Source organism: Bos grunniens, chromosome X, assembly GCF_055505025.1.
Source record: "Bos grunniens cultivar Pamir isolate PY7600 chromosome X, Bosgru_T2T1.0, whole genome shotgun sequence".
In the NCBI taxonomy this organism is placed as follows: domain Eukaryota; kingdom Metazoa; phylum Chordata; class Mammalia; order Artiodactyla; family Bovidae; genus Bos; species Bos grunniens.
In genome coordinates, this window is record NC_141194.1 from 119,867,979 (window position 1) to 119,881,741 (window position 13,763).

The window sequence follows — 13,763 nt, forward strand, 5'->3', positions numbered from 1 at the left end:
AAGCAACAGTTAGAACTGGACATGGAACAACAGACTGGTTCCAAATCGGTAAAGGAGTACGTCAAGGCTGTATATTGTCACCCTGCTTATTTAACTTATATACAGAGTACATCATGCAAAATTCCAGGCTGGATGAAGCACAAGCTGGAATCACTATTGTTCTGAGAAATATCAATAACCTGAGATAGGCAGATGACACCAGCCTTATGGCAGAAATCAAAGAAGAACTAAAGAGCCTTTTGATGGAAGTGAAAGAGGAGAGTGAAAAAGTTGGCTTAAAACTCAGCATTCAGAAAACTAAGATCATGGCATGTGATCCCATCACATCATGGCAAATAAATGGGGAAACAATGGAAACAGTGACGGAATTTATTTTCTTGGTCTCCAAAATCACTGCAGACAGTGACTGCAGCCATGAAATTAAAAGACACTTGCTCTTTGGAAGAAAAGCTTTGACCAACCTAGACAGCATATTAAAAAGCAGAGACATTATTTTGCCAACAAAGGTCCATCTAGTCAGTTTTTCCAGTAGTCATGTATGTATGTGAGAGTTGGACTATAAAGAAAGCTGAGCACTGAAGTATTGATGCTTTTGAACTGTGGTGTTGGGGAATACTCTTGAGAGTCTCTTGAATGCAAGGAGATCTAACTGGTCAATCCTAAAAGAAATCAGTCCTAAATATTCATTGGAAAGACTGATGTTGAAGCTGAAGGTCCAATACTTTGGCTACCTATGTGAAGAGCTGACTCATTGTAAAAGACCCTGTTGCTGGAAAGATTGAAGGTGGGAGGAGAAAGCGACAGCAGAGGATGAGATGGTGGGTGGCATCACCGACTCAATGGACATGAGTTTGAATAAGCTCTGGGCGTTGGTGATGGACAGGGAAAAATGGCTTGCTGGGGCCCATGGGGTCGCAAAGAGTTGGACATGATTGAGCCCTGAACTCACTTATAAATTAGTTTCCCATCGTTTTTGTCTCCTAGTCTATTAATTTTTACTTTCCCAGAGGACCATTTCACACTGTCTCTTCTCTCCCCAGACTTTTAATACCTCTTTGCCCTTACTCACATTCTGCAAATCTAGAAGAAGTCAGGACTTCCCAAAGCTCCCACTTCTTCATTTACACACCCATCTGTACCTGTGGTCATGTATTCTATCTTGTTGCTATGGGTGACTCTTCCTGCCAGCCTATGACTGAGTCTAAACTCTCCCCCAACTTGGGCATTCTTTCCTTTATTGCCTACTCAAGCAATTTCCCCTCTGTCCTCTGCATCTTCAAACCCTCCCCCTTGCCCTCAGCATACAGCTATTGCTAATTATTATAAACAAAAAAGCTCTCTTGACCCCATGTCCCCTTCAACTACTGTTCCATTTTATCCTTCCATTCATAGCAAAGTTTCTTGAAACAGCTCTCTATATTCCTTATCTGAAATTTATCTCGTTTTTTTCCTTGAACTAGTCAAATAAAGTTTTACTTCACCAATCCATTTAAGCTACTCTAATATTAGATTATCATATGACTTTCATGCTCTTAGATCCAGCAGTCATTCCTAACTTCATCTTATTTGACCCATCAGCAGGATTTAACACAGCTAATCACTTCTAATTCTGAAATACTCTTAATATGACTTCTAGGACAATATAGCCATTTTGTGTTCTCTACATTTTTGCTCAATTCTTCCAAATCTCTTTTGTCTGTTCTTCCTCATATTCTATCCTCCAAATATTGGAATACTTCAGGGTTCAGTTCTTGTATCATTTTACTTTTCTGTCTACTTTCACTCACAAGGTGATTTTATCTGGTCACATGCTTTAGGCATCTATCTGTTGATGACTCACAGATTTATCTAGAGTCTGAACTGACTCCACACTCTTATTTTCAACAGTTTGATCTGCATCACCACTTGGGAGTTAAACAAGCATCTTAAAGTATCCAAAGCAGCTCCTGACAATCTACCCAAATCCTTTATTCCCATAGTCTTCCCTATCTCAGTGAGTGGCAACTCCATTTGTTCTGTTGCTCAAGGCAAAAGCCTTAGAGTTACTCTCCATTTTACTATTTATTTCAAAATATACATTTAATTCACCAGCAAGCCTGTGAATTCTAACTTCAATACATATCAAGAATCTGACAACTTTTCACTGTCTCCACTCCTATCACCCTTGTCCTAACCACTGTCATCTATTTCTTGGATTATTGCCAGTAGCTTCCTAACTGGTCTCCTTGCCTCCATCTGACAGTCTTTTCTCAGCATGAAAGCCACTCTGATCCCATTAAATCCTGCTAAGTCCTAAGTTAAATCATGTTATTTTCTCTCTTGAAAATCCCCTCAATTCCTTCCCATCTCACTATAAATAAAATCCTGAATGCAGTGTCCCAAATCTTCTATATCAGTGGTGTGCTGTCCAGGGTTCATCAACTAGTTCTATAGAAAAACAGTATGTGTGTGTACATATACTATAAATATAATAAAATTTGCTGACTTAAAGGATGGCTATCACAAAATTTATAAATATTTATAAAATACACAATATTCTTTCTTTGGTAAATTCCATACAGCCAGTTGATTTTTATGAAATGCTTCCATTAAGTTTTGCCAGACTCTTGTATCCATAGCCAAACTATGGTTGGAGATGATGAATGTGTTTAGTTTTCAACATGAATGTTGTTATTTTCATTTACATCAAAAAGTAGCATTCAAGTAAAATAACACAGATATACATTGGAAACTGGTTACCAATGACAGGTTTATCAATGACAGGAATGACAACCTCGCTGAATCTGATTATAGTTTTCTAATACTAAAAGAATATCTATCTGCTCAATATTTTTGTACTATTCACAATGTAATGCCTACAAAACAACACCCTTTTAAATGTAATCTTCATTGGTGACATTTTCTATACCACATGCTTAAAATCTAGAAAATTGACAACAACAACAAGTCAAGCCCTTATGTGCAGCATTTTCAAATATCCATGGTGTAAATATCTCCACCAGTGGTGATTTTAAGCTACTAACTTGATGTCACTGAATGAAGGGATTGTAATATACATTCTTCACACTTCATTGTTTAGCAGTTCCATCAGACAGATAAAATGGACTTATAAAATTTGGAGTCATGATCACAGCTTATAAGATACATGTTCAAGGGCATAATTCTTCTCAAGAGGTGGTAAGTGCCTCCGTAAAAATGGCAGCAGGATTATAGTTAGAGGTCACATCTCCCATTGAAGGTGTCAGCTTCAAGCTAAGATGTACCCATGACTTTGATGGCGAGACTTGGGTCTTAGAGTATGAGTATCTATTAAATAGAACTCAATTTTATGTGTCTGGAATATAATGCCTTTCTGTTTTCTGTAAGCCTTTGGTAAAGTCTTGTTAAATTTTAAAACCCACCCTCAGCTAACTCTGCAGGGAACTAAAGGGAAGGTCATTTTCCATGCTTGTGAGAAAATAGTAAAGGGAAGAATGACAGCTGAGAAATGGAAGCAAGTTAAGAGATGGCTGTAAGTAGACACCAGTCTGGAATCAGGTAGCTGGATGAGACAGAAAATGAGAGAGAGTTTGTGTAACATGGATAGATTCCTTTGGCATTTCTAGATATACAGGAGGAGGGGAACTTGGTAGAAAATAGGATTTCTTACTGTTGCATGGGACAACAGATTAGATTTGTGATTTGGAATTTTAAGAAAAGGTTCCAGTGAAGACTGGAAAATCCATCTACATAATTGAAATAAAAAAGAAAATGTCATCTTATTTTACAAAAATGTAAAAGAGAAATCTGTTATTATTTCTAGAGATGCTGAAAAGGCATTTGATTTAACATTATTTTATATAAATATATACACATATACAAGAAAAACATCTAAATCTGGTTAAAATAAAAATTGATGCATACACTCAACATGAAAAATAGTATGGATCAAAAGAGGTGAAAATAACATTCAGGACAAGGAATAGGATGGGGAGACTGCTTTCTCCCCAACAAATTCATCAAAAGATCATTTGAATGCTGAGAAAATACCTCAAAATAACTTCTGAACACTTCCAGAGGACACCAGGCACCTAGAAAGGCAGCCCACTGTCTTTGAAAGGAGGTAGGACAAAATATAAAAGATAAAAAGAGAGACAAAAGAGTTAGGGATGGAGACCCGTCCTGGGGTGGGAGTTATGAAAGAGGAGATGTTTCCAAACACCAGGAAGCCCTATCACCAGCGGGTCTGTGGAGAGTTTTGGAATCTCAGAGGGCAACATAACTGGGAGGAAAAAATAAATAAATAAACAAATAAATAAATAAAACTGACAGATTACATGCCTAACTGCAACTCCTAGCGGAGAAGTAGCCCAAATGCTCGAGTCCATCACCAGCAAGGAGGGGCCGAATAGGAAGGTGCAAACTGCATTGCTTAGGGTAAGGATGGGGCCTGAATGCCCTGAGGGCAATCTGAGGGAGCTAATGTGAGATAGCAACCCAAACCCTGGGACAGCCAGAGAGGAAAAAAAAAAATAATAAAGGAAAGAGAGAGAGAGAACTTTCCCGTGAAAAGCTCCAATGTAAGGCATTGCCAGGCCCGCTCATAGAACAAAGGACTGAGCTAGCCAGCTGAGGACCGTCCCATCCCTTGCCGGAGGCAGAGAGGCAGGAAGGCAACACCCAGAGCCAGAAGGCTAGGGGCAAACTCGGCCCCAGAGCAAGCAAGCTCCCAGTTGCTCACCAAGTCTTCCTGGGATCCTGGACGGTTGACATCCACCAGAAAGGTCCCAGCCAGAGATCAGCTCCCCAGAGGAGGTACATGGAACCCCTGAGATGGCACTCCCGCTGTGCACCTAGGAAACTGAGCAGCTGGGAACAGGGAGGTAATAAGATGCACTACACCTGGGGAGAGTGTGCTCACCAGCACCTGGTCACCTGAGCTGCTTGGACCTGGGAAGGTCAACAAAGGCAGGCCCAACTGAGTCTGTGCCTTTGTGCAGTACCCAAGAACCTGAACTTGAGTGACATAGACCTGGGAAGTGCATGCAACCCAGGGCTCGTCTTAGACAGTTCCCTGGCAGAGCAACCTGGAGCCTGAGCAGTGTAGACTGGGAAAGCACACACACTGTGAGAAGGGGCAAACTCAGTGTGGCCCAGACACTGCAAGCACTCCCCACACATGCCACATGATATTTGTTTGCAGTGTTCCTCCCTCCCCACAGCACAATTGAACAAGTGAGCCTAAATAAATGATCACCTTCGCCCCCTTGTGTCAGGGCGGAAGTTAGATACTGGAGAGACTTGCAAACAGAGCAAGCCAAAATAAACAAAGAAGAGGGAACCGCTTTGGAAGTGACAGGTGCAACAGATTAAAACCCTGTAGTTAGCAATGGCTACATTGGAAGGGACCTATAGAACTTGAGAAGAAGTATAAGCTGGAATAAGTAACTATCTGAAACTGAACTGACTCCACACTGCACTCATCAGCTCCAGAGTAATTCCTAGCTATAGTTTATATTATCATTTTTTAAATATTAATATTTTTTATTTTTAAGTTGTTTTTTACTCCTTTAATTTTCATTTTTTAAACCTATTACTCTGAAGAAAAAAATATCTTATTTTTAAAGCAAATTTCATATATATAAATATATATATATTTATAACTTTTGTGATTTTTTTTTTATATTGTATTTTTGAGAGTCTAACCTCAACTCTAGATTTTTAGTCTTTGCTTTTTGGTATTGGTTATCAATTCTGTACCTTTAAAAATCCAATCTCCGGTACACATTTTTACTTAGGAGTGTGATTACTGGCTTGATTCCACTCTCCCCTTTTGATTCCCCCTCTTCTCCTCATGATCACCTCTATTTCCCTCTTCCCTCTTCTCTTCTTCATGTAACTCTTCGAACCTCTCTGGGTGTCCCCACTGTGGAGAATCTTTTCAACATTTAACCTAGATGTTATCTCATCAGTGTGTATGGATGGAGAGGTCTTGAGGCTACTGTAAAAATAAGACTGAAAGCCAGAGGCAGGAGGCTTAAATCCAAAACTTGAGAACACCAGAAAACTCCTGACTCCAGGGAACATTAATCAACAAGAGCTTATCCAAGAGCCTCCATACATACACTGAAAACAAGCTCCACCCAAAAGCCAACACATTTCAGAGCAAGACATACTAAGCTAAGTCAACAAAGCAGGAACATAAACCTGAGCACAAAAATACAGGTTGCCAAAAGTCACACCAAACCCATAGACACCTCAAAACTCACTACTGGACACTTCATTGAACTCCAGAGAGACGAGATCCAACTCCACCCACCAGAACACCGATGCAAGCTTCCCTAACCAGTAAACCTTGACTAGCCATTCGTCCAACCCCACCCACAGGGAGGACCCTCCACAATAAAGAGGAATGACAAACTTCCAGCATACAGAAAGACCACCCCAAACACAGCAACCTAAACAAGATGACAAGGCAGAGAAATATTCAGCAGGTAAAGTAACATGATAAATACCCACTAAACCAAACCAAAGAGGAGGAGATAGGGAGTCTAACTGAAAAACATTTCAGAATAATGATAGTAAAAATGATCCTAAATTTTGAAAGCATAATGGAGTTACAGATAAATAGTCTAGAGACAAGGATTAAGAAGTTACAGGAAAAGTTTAACAAGGACCTAGAAGAAATAAAAAAGAGTCAATCAATAATGATTAATCCCATAACTGAGATAAAAAACACTCTGGAGGGAACCAACAGTAGAATAACCAAGGCAGAAGATAGGATAAGTGAGGTGGAAGGTGGAATGGTGGAAATAAATGAAGCAGAGAGAAAAAAAGAGTTAAATGAGGACAAACGCAGAGGCCTCTGGGACAATGTTAAATGCTACAACATACAAATCATAGGCATCCCAGAAGAAGAAGACAAAAAGAAAGGCCATGAGAAAATACTTGAGGAGATAATAGTTTAAAACTTCCCTAAAGTGGAGAAGGAAAGAGCCACCCAAGTCCAAGAAACCCAGAGAGTCCCAAACAGGATAACCTCAAGGCAAAACACCAAGGCACATATTATTCAAATTAATAAGGATTAAATACAAAGAACAAATATTAAAAGCAGCAAGGGAAAAACAACAAATAACCGACAAGGGGATCCCCATAAGGATAACAGCTGATCTTTCAATAGAAACTCTTCAGGCCAAAAGGGAATGGCAGGACATACTTAAAGCAATGAAAGAGAAAAACCTACAACCCATATTACTGTACCCAGCAAAAATCTCATTCAAATATGAAGGAGAAATCAAAAGCTTTACAGACAAGCAAAAGCTCAGAGAATTCAGCACTACCAAACCAACTCTTCAACAAATGATAAAGGATCTTCTCTAGACAGGGAAAACACAGAAAATGTGTATAAACTCGAACCCAAAACAACAAAGTAAATGCCAATGGGATCATACTAATCAATAATTACCTTAAATGTAAATGGGTTGAATGCCCCAAGCAAAAGAGAAAGACTGGCTGAAAGGATACAAAAACAAGACCCCTATATATGCTGTCTACAAGAGACCCACCTCAAACATAGGGGCACATACAGACTGAAAGCGAAGGGCTGGAAAAAGATATTTCACACAAATGGAGACCAAAAGAAGCAGGAGTAGCAATACTCATATCAGATAAAATAGAAATAAAGTCCATGAAAACAGACAAAGAAGGACACTACATAATGATCAAAGGGTCAATCCAAGAAGAAGATATAACAATTATAAATATATATGCACCCAACATAGGAGCACCCCAATATGTAAGGCAAATGCTAACAAGTATGAAAGGGGAAATTAACAATAACACAATAATAGTGGGAGACTTCAATACCCCACTCACATCTATGGATAGAACAGCTAAACAGAAAATTAGCACGGAAACACAAACTTTAAATGATACAATGGACCAGTTAGACCTAATTGATATCTATAGGACATTTCACCCCCCCAAAAAAAAGAATTTCATCTTTTTCTCATATGCACACAGAAAACAGGATAGATCACATCCTGGGCCATAAATCTAGCCTTGGTAAATTAAAAAAATAAAAAATTGAAATCATCTCAAGCATTCTTTCTAATCACAATGCAGTAATATTAGATGTCAACTACAGGAAAAAAAAAAAACTATTAAAAATACAAACATATGGAGGTTAAACAAAACACTTCTGAATAACCTGAAAATCACAGAAGAAATAAAAATATGCATAGAAATGAATGAAAACAAGAACACAACAACCCAAAACCTATGGGATTCAGTAAAAGCAGTGCTAAGGGGAAGGTTCAGAGAAATACAAGCCTACCTCAAGAAACAGGAGAGAAATCAAATAAATAACCTAACTTTACACCTACAGCAACTAGAAAAAGAAGAAATGAAGAAACCCAGAGTTAGTAGAAGGAAAGAAATCATAAAAATTAGGGCAGAAATAAATGAAAAAGAAACAAAGGAGACCATAGCAAAAACCAACAAAGCTGAAAGATGGTTCTTTGAGAAGATAAAATTGACAATCCATTAGCCAGGCTCATCAAGAAACAAAGGGAGAAGAAACAAATCAACAAAATTAGAAATGAAAATGGAGAGATCACAACAGACAACACAGAAATACAAAGGATCATAAGAGACTACTATCAGCAACTATATGCCAATAAAATGGACAACTTGGAAGAATGGACGAATACTTAGAAAAGTATGACTTTCCAAAACTGAACCAGGAAGAAATAGAAAATCTTAACAGACCCATCACAATCATGGAAATCGAAACTGTAATCAGAAATCTTCCAGCAAACAAAAACCCAGGACCAGACGGCTTCACAGCTAAATTCTACCAAAAATTTAGAGAAGAGCCAACACCTATACTACTCAAACTCTTCCAGAAAATTGCAGAGGAAGGTAAACTTCCAAACTCATGCTACGAGGCCACCATCACCCTAATACCAAAACCAGACAAAGATGCCACAAAAAAGAAGACCACAGGCGAATATCACTGATGAACATAGATGCAAAAATCCTTAAGAAAATTCTAGCAAACAGAATCCAACAACATATTAAAAAGATCATACATCATGAGCAAGTGGGCTTTATCCCAGGGATGCAAGGATTCTTCAATATTTGAAAATCAATCAATGTGATAAACCACATTAACAAATTGAAAGATAAAAACCATATGATTATCTCAATAGATGCAGAGAAAGCCTTTGACAAAATTCAACATCCTTTTATGATAAAAACCCTCCAGAAAGCAGGCATAGAAAGAACATACCTCAACATAATATAAGCCATATATGATAAACCAACAGCAAACATTATCCTCAGTGGTGAAAAATTGAAAGCATTTCCCCAAAAGTCAGGAACAGGACAATTATTCTCACTCTCACCACTACTATTCAACATAGTTTTGGAAGTTTTGGCCACAGCAATCGAAGAAAAAAGAAATAAAAGGAATCCAAGTTGGAAACGAAGTAAAACTTTCACTGTTTGCAGATGACATGATCCTCTACAGAGAAAACCCTAAAGACTCCACCAGAAAATTACTAGAGCTAATCAATGAAGATAGTACAGTTGCAGGATATAAAATTAACACACAGAAATCCCTTGCATTCCTATACACTAACAATGAGAAAACAGAAAGAGAAATTAAGGAAACAATTCCATTCACCATTGCAACAAAAAGAATAAAATACTTAGAAATATATCTACCTAAAGAAACAACAGACCTATATATAGAACACTATAAAACACTGATGAAGGAAATCAAAGAGGACACAAATAGATGGAGAAATATACCATGTTCATGGTTTGGAAGAGTCAATATAGTGAAAATGCATATACTACCCAAAGCAATCTATAGATTCAATGCAATCCCTATCAAGCTACCAATGGTATTTTTCAGAGAACTAGAACAAATAATGTCACAATTCATATGGAAATACAAAAAACCTCAAATAGCCAAAGCAATCTTGAGAAAGAAGCATGGACCTAGAGGAATCAACCTGCCTGACTTCAGGCTATACTACAAAGCTACAGTCATCAAGACAATATGGTACTGGCACAAAGACAGAAATATAGATCAATGGAACAAAATAAAAAGCCCAGAGAAAAATCCACACACCTGTGGACACCTTATCTTTGACAAAGGAGGCAAGAATATACAATGGAGAAAAGACAATCTCTTTAACAAGTGGTGCTGGGAAAACTGGTCAGCCACTTGTAAAAGAATGAAACTAGAACACTTTCTAACACCATACACAAAAATAAACTCAAAATGGATTAAAGATCTAAACGTAAGACTAGAAACTGTAAAACTCCTAGAGGAAAACATAGGTAAAACATGCTCTGACATAAATCACAGCAGGATCCTCTATGAACCACCTCCTACACTAATGGAAATAAAAGCAAAAATATACAAGCAGGACCTAATTTAACTTAAAATATTTTGCACAACGAAGGAAACTCTAAGCAAGGTGAAAAGACAGCCTTCAGAATGGGAGAAAATAATAACAAACAAAGCAACTGACGAATAATTAATCTCAAAAATATACAAGCAACTCCTGCAGCTCAATTTCAGAAAAATAAATGACCAAATAAAAAAATGGGCCAAAGAACTAAACAGACATTTCTCCAAAGAAGATATACAGATGGCTAACAAACACATGAAAAGATGCTCAACATCACTCATTATCAGAGAAATGCAAATCAAAACCACAATGAGGTACCATCTCATGCCTGTCAGAATGGCTGCTATTGAAAAGTCTATAAGCAATAAATGTTGGAGAGGGTGTGGAGAAAAGGGAACCCTCTTATACTGTTGGTGGGAATGCAAACTAGTACAGCCACTATGGAGAACAGTGTGGAGATTCTTTAAAAACCTGGAAATAGAACTGCCATGTGACCCAGCAATCCCACTGCTGGGCATTTACACTGAGGAAGCCAGAATTGAAAGAGACACGTGTACCCCAAACTTCATCCCAGCACTGTTTATAATAGCCAGGACATGGAAGCAACCTTGATGTCCATCAGCAGACGAATGGATAAGAAAGCTGTGGTACATATACAAAATGGAATATTATTCAGCTATTAAAAAGAATGTATTTGAATCAGTTCTAATGAGGTGGATGAAACTGGAGCCTATTATACAGAGTGAAGTAAGTCAGAAAAAAAACACCAATACAGTATATTAATGCATATTTATGAAATTTAGAAAGATGGTAACAGTGACCCTATATGCAAGACAGCAAAAGAGCCACAGATGTATAGAACAGTCTTTTGGACTCTGTGGGAGAAAGCAAGGGTGGGATGATCTGAGAGAATAGCATTGAAACATGTATATTATCATATGTGAAATAGATCGCCAGTCCAGGTTCAATGCATAAGACAGTGTGCTCAGGGCTGATGCACTGGGATGACCCTGATGCAATGGGATGGGGAGGGAGGTGGGTGGGAGGGTTAGGATGGGTAACACACGTACACCCATGGCTGATTCATATGAATGTATGACAAAATCCACCACAATATTGTAAAGTAATTAGCCTCCATTAAAAAAAAAAGGTTGTTTAAAAAAAGGTTCCTATTGATATATGTGCACCACTATATATAGAATAGATAACTAATAAGGATCTACTCTATAGCAGAGAATTCTACTCAATACTCTATAATGACCTACATGGGAAAAGAATCTTAAAAAGAGGGGATATATGTATATGTATAACTGATTCACTTTGCTGTACACCTGAAACTAACACAACATTGTAAATCAATTACATTCCAATAAAATTTTTAAAAAAGACTATAAGAAGGCAGGAAAATCCCTAGAGAATAAAGTATGATTAAGAAAAGTGAAAAAAAAAATAACATCCAGGACAAAAAAGCGATTGTTATATAGTCTCACCTTAGAAGCAAAAATAAAACTATGTCTCTGCATTCTTAAAATAAATTTAGAATAATTAGGTTTTTTTAATAAAGGAATCAATAAATCAACAAATTAAAACTATAAAATTTCCAGATGTAAAATCTGGCAATCAAAAAATAGTAGTGTGTGGATGTAAATTATTATAGACACTATGGAAAATAGTATGGCAGTTCCTCAAATTAAAAATAGTACTACCCTATAAAAAGCTGATAGTGTGGGATGATTTTCATGTAGTTCAGAAAATACAGGAAAAAAAAGACTAATAAAAATAAACATATAAATTTGGCTCTCTCATATATATGAAGAAAGATTAAATTTATCTACTTAAAAATATAACACATGTTACAAAGGGATAATTTTCTTAATATATAAAGAACCTTTAAAAATAAAATAAGTGAATTAAAAGACCAACATAATAAAAAATATCTAAAAGTGATGTGAAAGCTATTTAATAAAGAAATAAAATGCTGATAGTTATAAACATGTGAAATTAATTCAATGGAATAAAACATCATATTGTACCTATCAAAATATCAAATATAAAGTTTGATACAGTATTGTCAAGGTTGCAAGAAATTAGGCTGTCCCTTTCACTTTGGTATTGTTGTTCAGTCACTAAGTCATACCCAACTCTGTGTGATGCCGTGGGCTGTAGCACACCAGGCCTCCCTGTCCCTCAGCATCTTCCAGAGTTTCCCAGGTTCATGTCCATAGAATCAGTGATGCCATCCAACCACCTCATCCTCTGTTGCCCTATAGACAGTTAATTTGGCAAGTTCTATCAAAACTTTAAGAGCGTATGATCTTTTGTCCAATGATTCTACTTTTAAAATTATGCTCAGATATACTTACATTGTACAGAAATGTATGGCTACAGTGATGTTCACAGTGGCATGATTTATGACCTCATCCATGCATGCAAGTGTACTCAGTCATGTCTGACTCTTTTTGAACCCCATGATTGTAACTCACCAGACTCTTCTGTCCATGGAATTTTCTAGGCAAGAATACTGGAGTGGGTTGCCATGCTCTCCTCCAGGGGATCTTCCCAACCCAGTGATTGAACTCACTTCTCCTTCGTCTCCTGCATTGGCAGGTGGATTCTTACCACTGAGCCACCTGGGAAGCCCATTTATGACCTCAAATACCTGGAAAAAACCTAAATGTCCACCTATGGGAAATTGGTAAAGCAATTTATACAATAACCATAAAATGGAATAATATGCCACTATTTAAATGATTATAGTAGATTTTTATGTGCTGATATGGGTTGACCTCAAATTGCATTAAATATAAGAAGCAATGTGCTATACTGTATGTATAGTATTTTTCTTTTGCTATGGTCTGAATTGTATCTCTTCAAAATTCATATGTTGAAGTCATAACACCCAATACATCAGAATATGACCAGCTGTATTTGGAGATAGTGTCTTTAATGAGGTAATTAAGATAAAATGAAGTCATCTGAATGGACCTTACAGTTGTCCTTATAAGAGGAGGAGATTAGGATATAGACACACGTGGAGGGAAAGCCATGTGAAGAGTGAGAAGGTGGTTATCTACAAGTCAAGAAGAGAGACCTCAGAAGAAACCAACCCAGTCCACACCTTAATCTGAACTTCTATCCTCTAAACCTGTGACAAAATAAATAGATTTATATTTTTAAGCCACCCAGTCTGTGGGACTTTGTTATGATAGTCCTAGCAAACTAATACAGGATATATACATATATATATACCAATATGAGTGGGGAAATATGAGCATGGGAACTTTCTGGAAGGGCACACAGTAAACTGCTGATGATTATAAAATTTAGACACTGAAGATGGAGTTCTGTTGTGGGAGG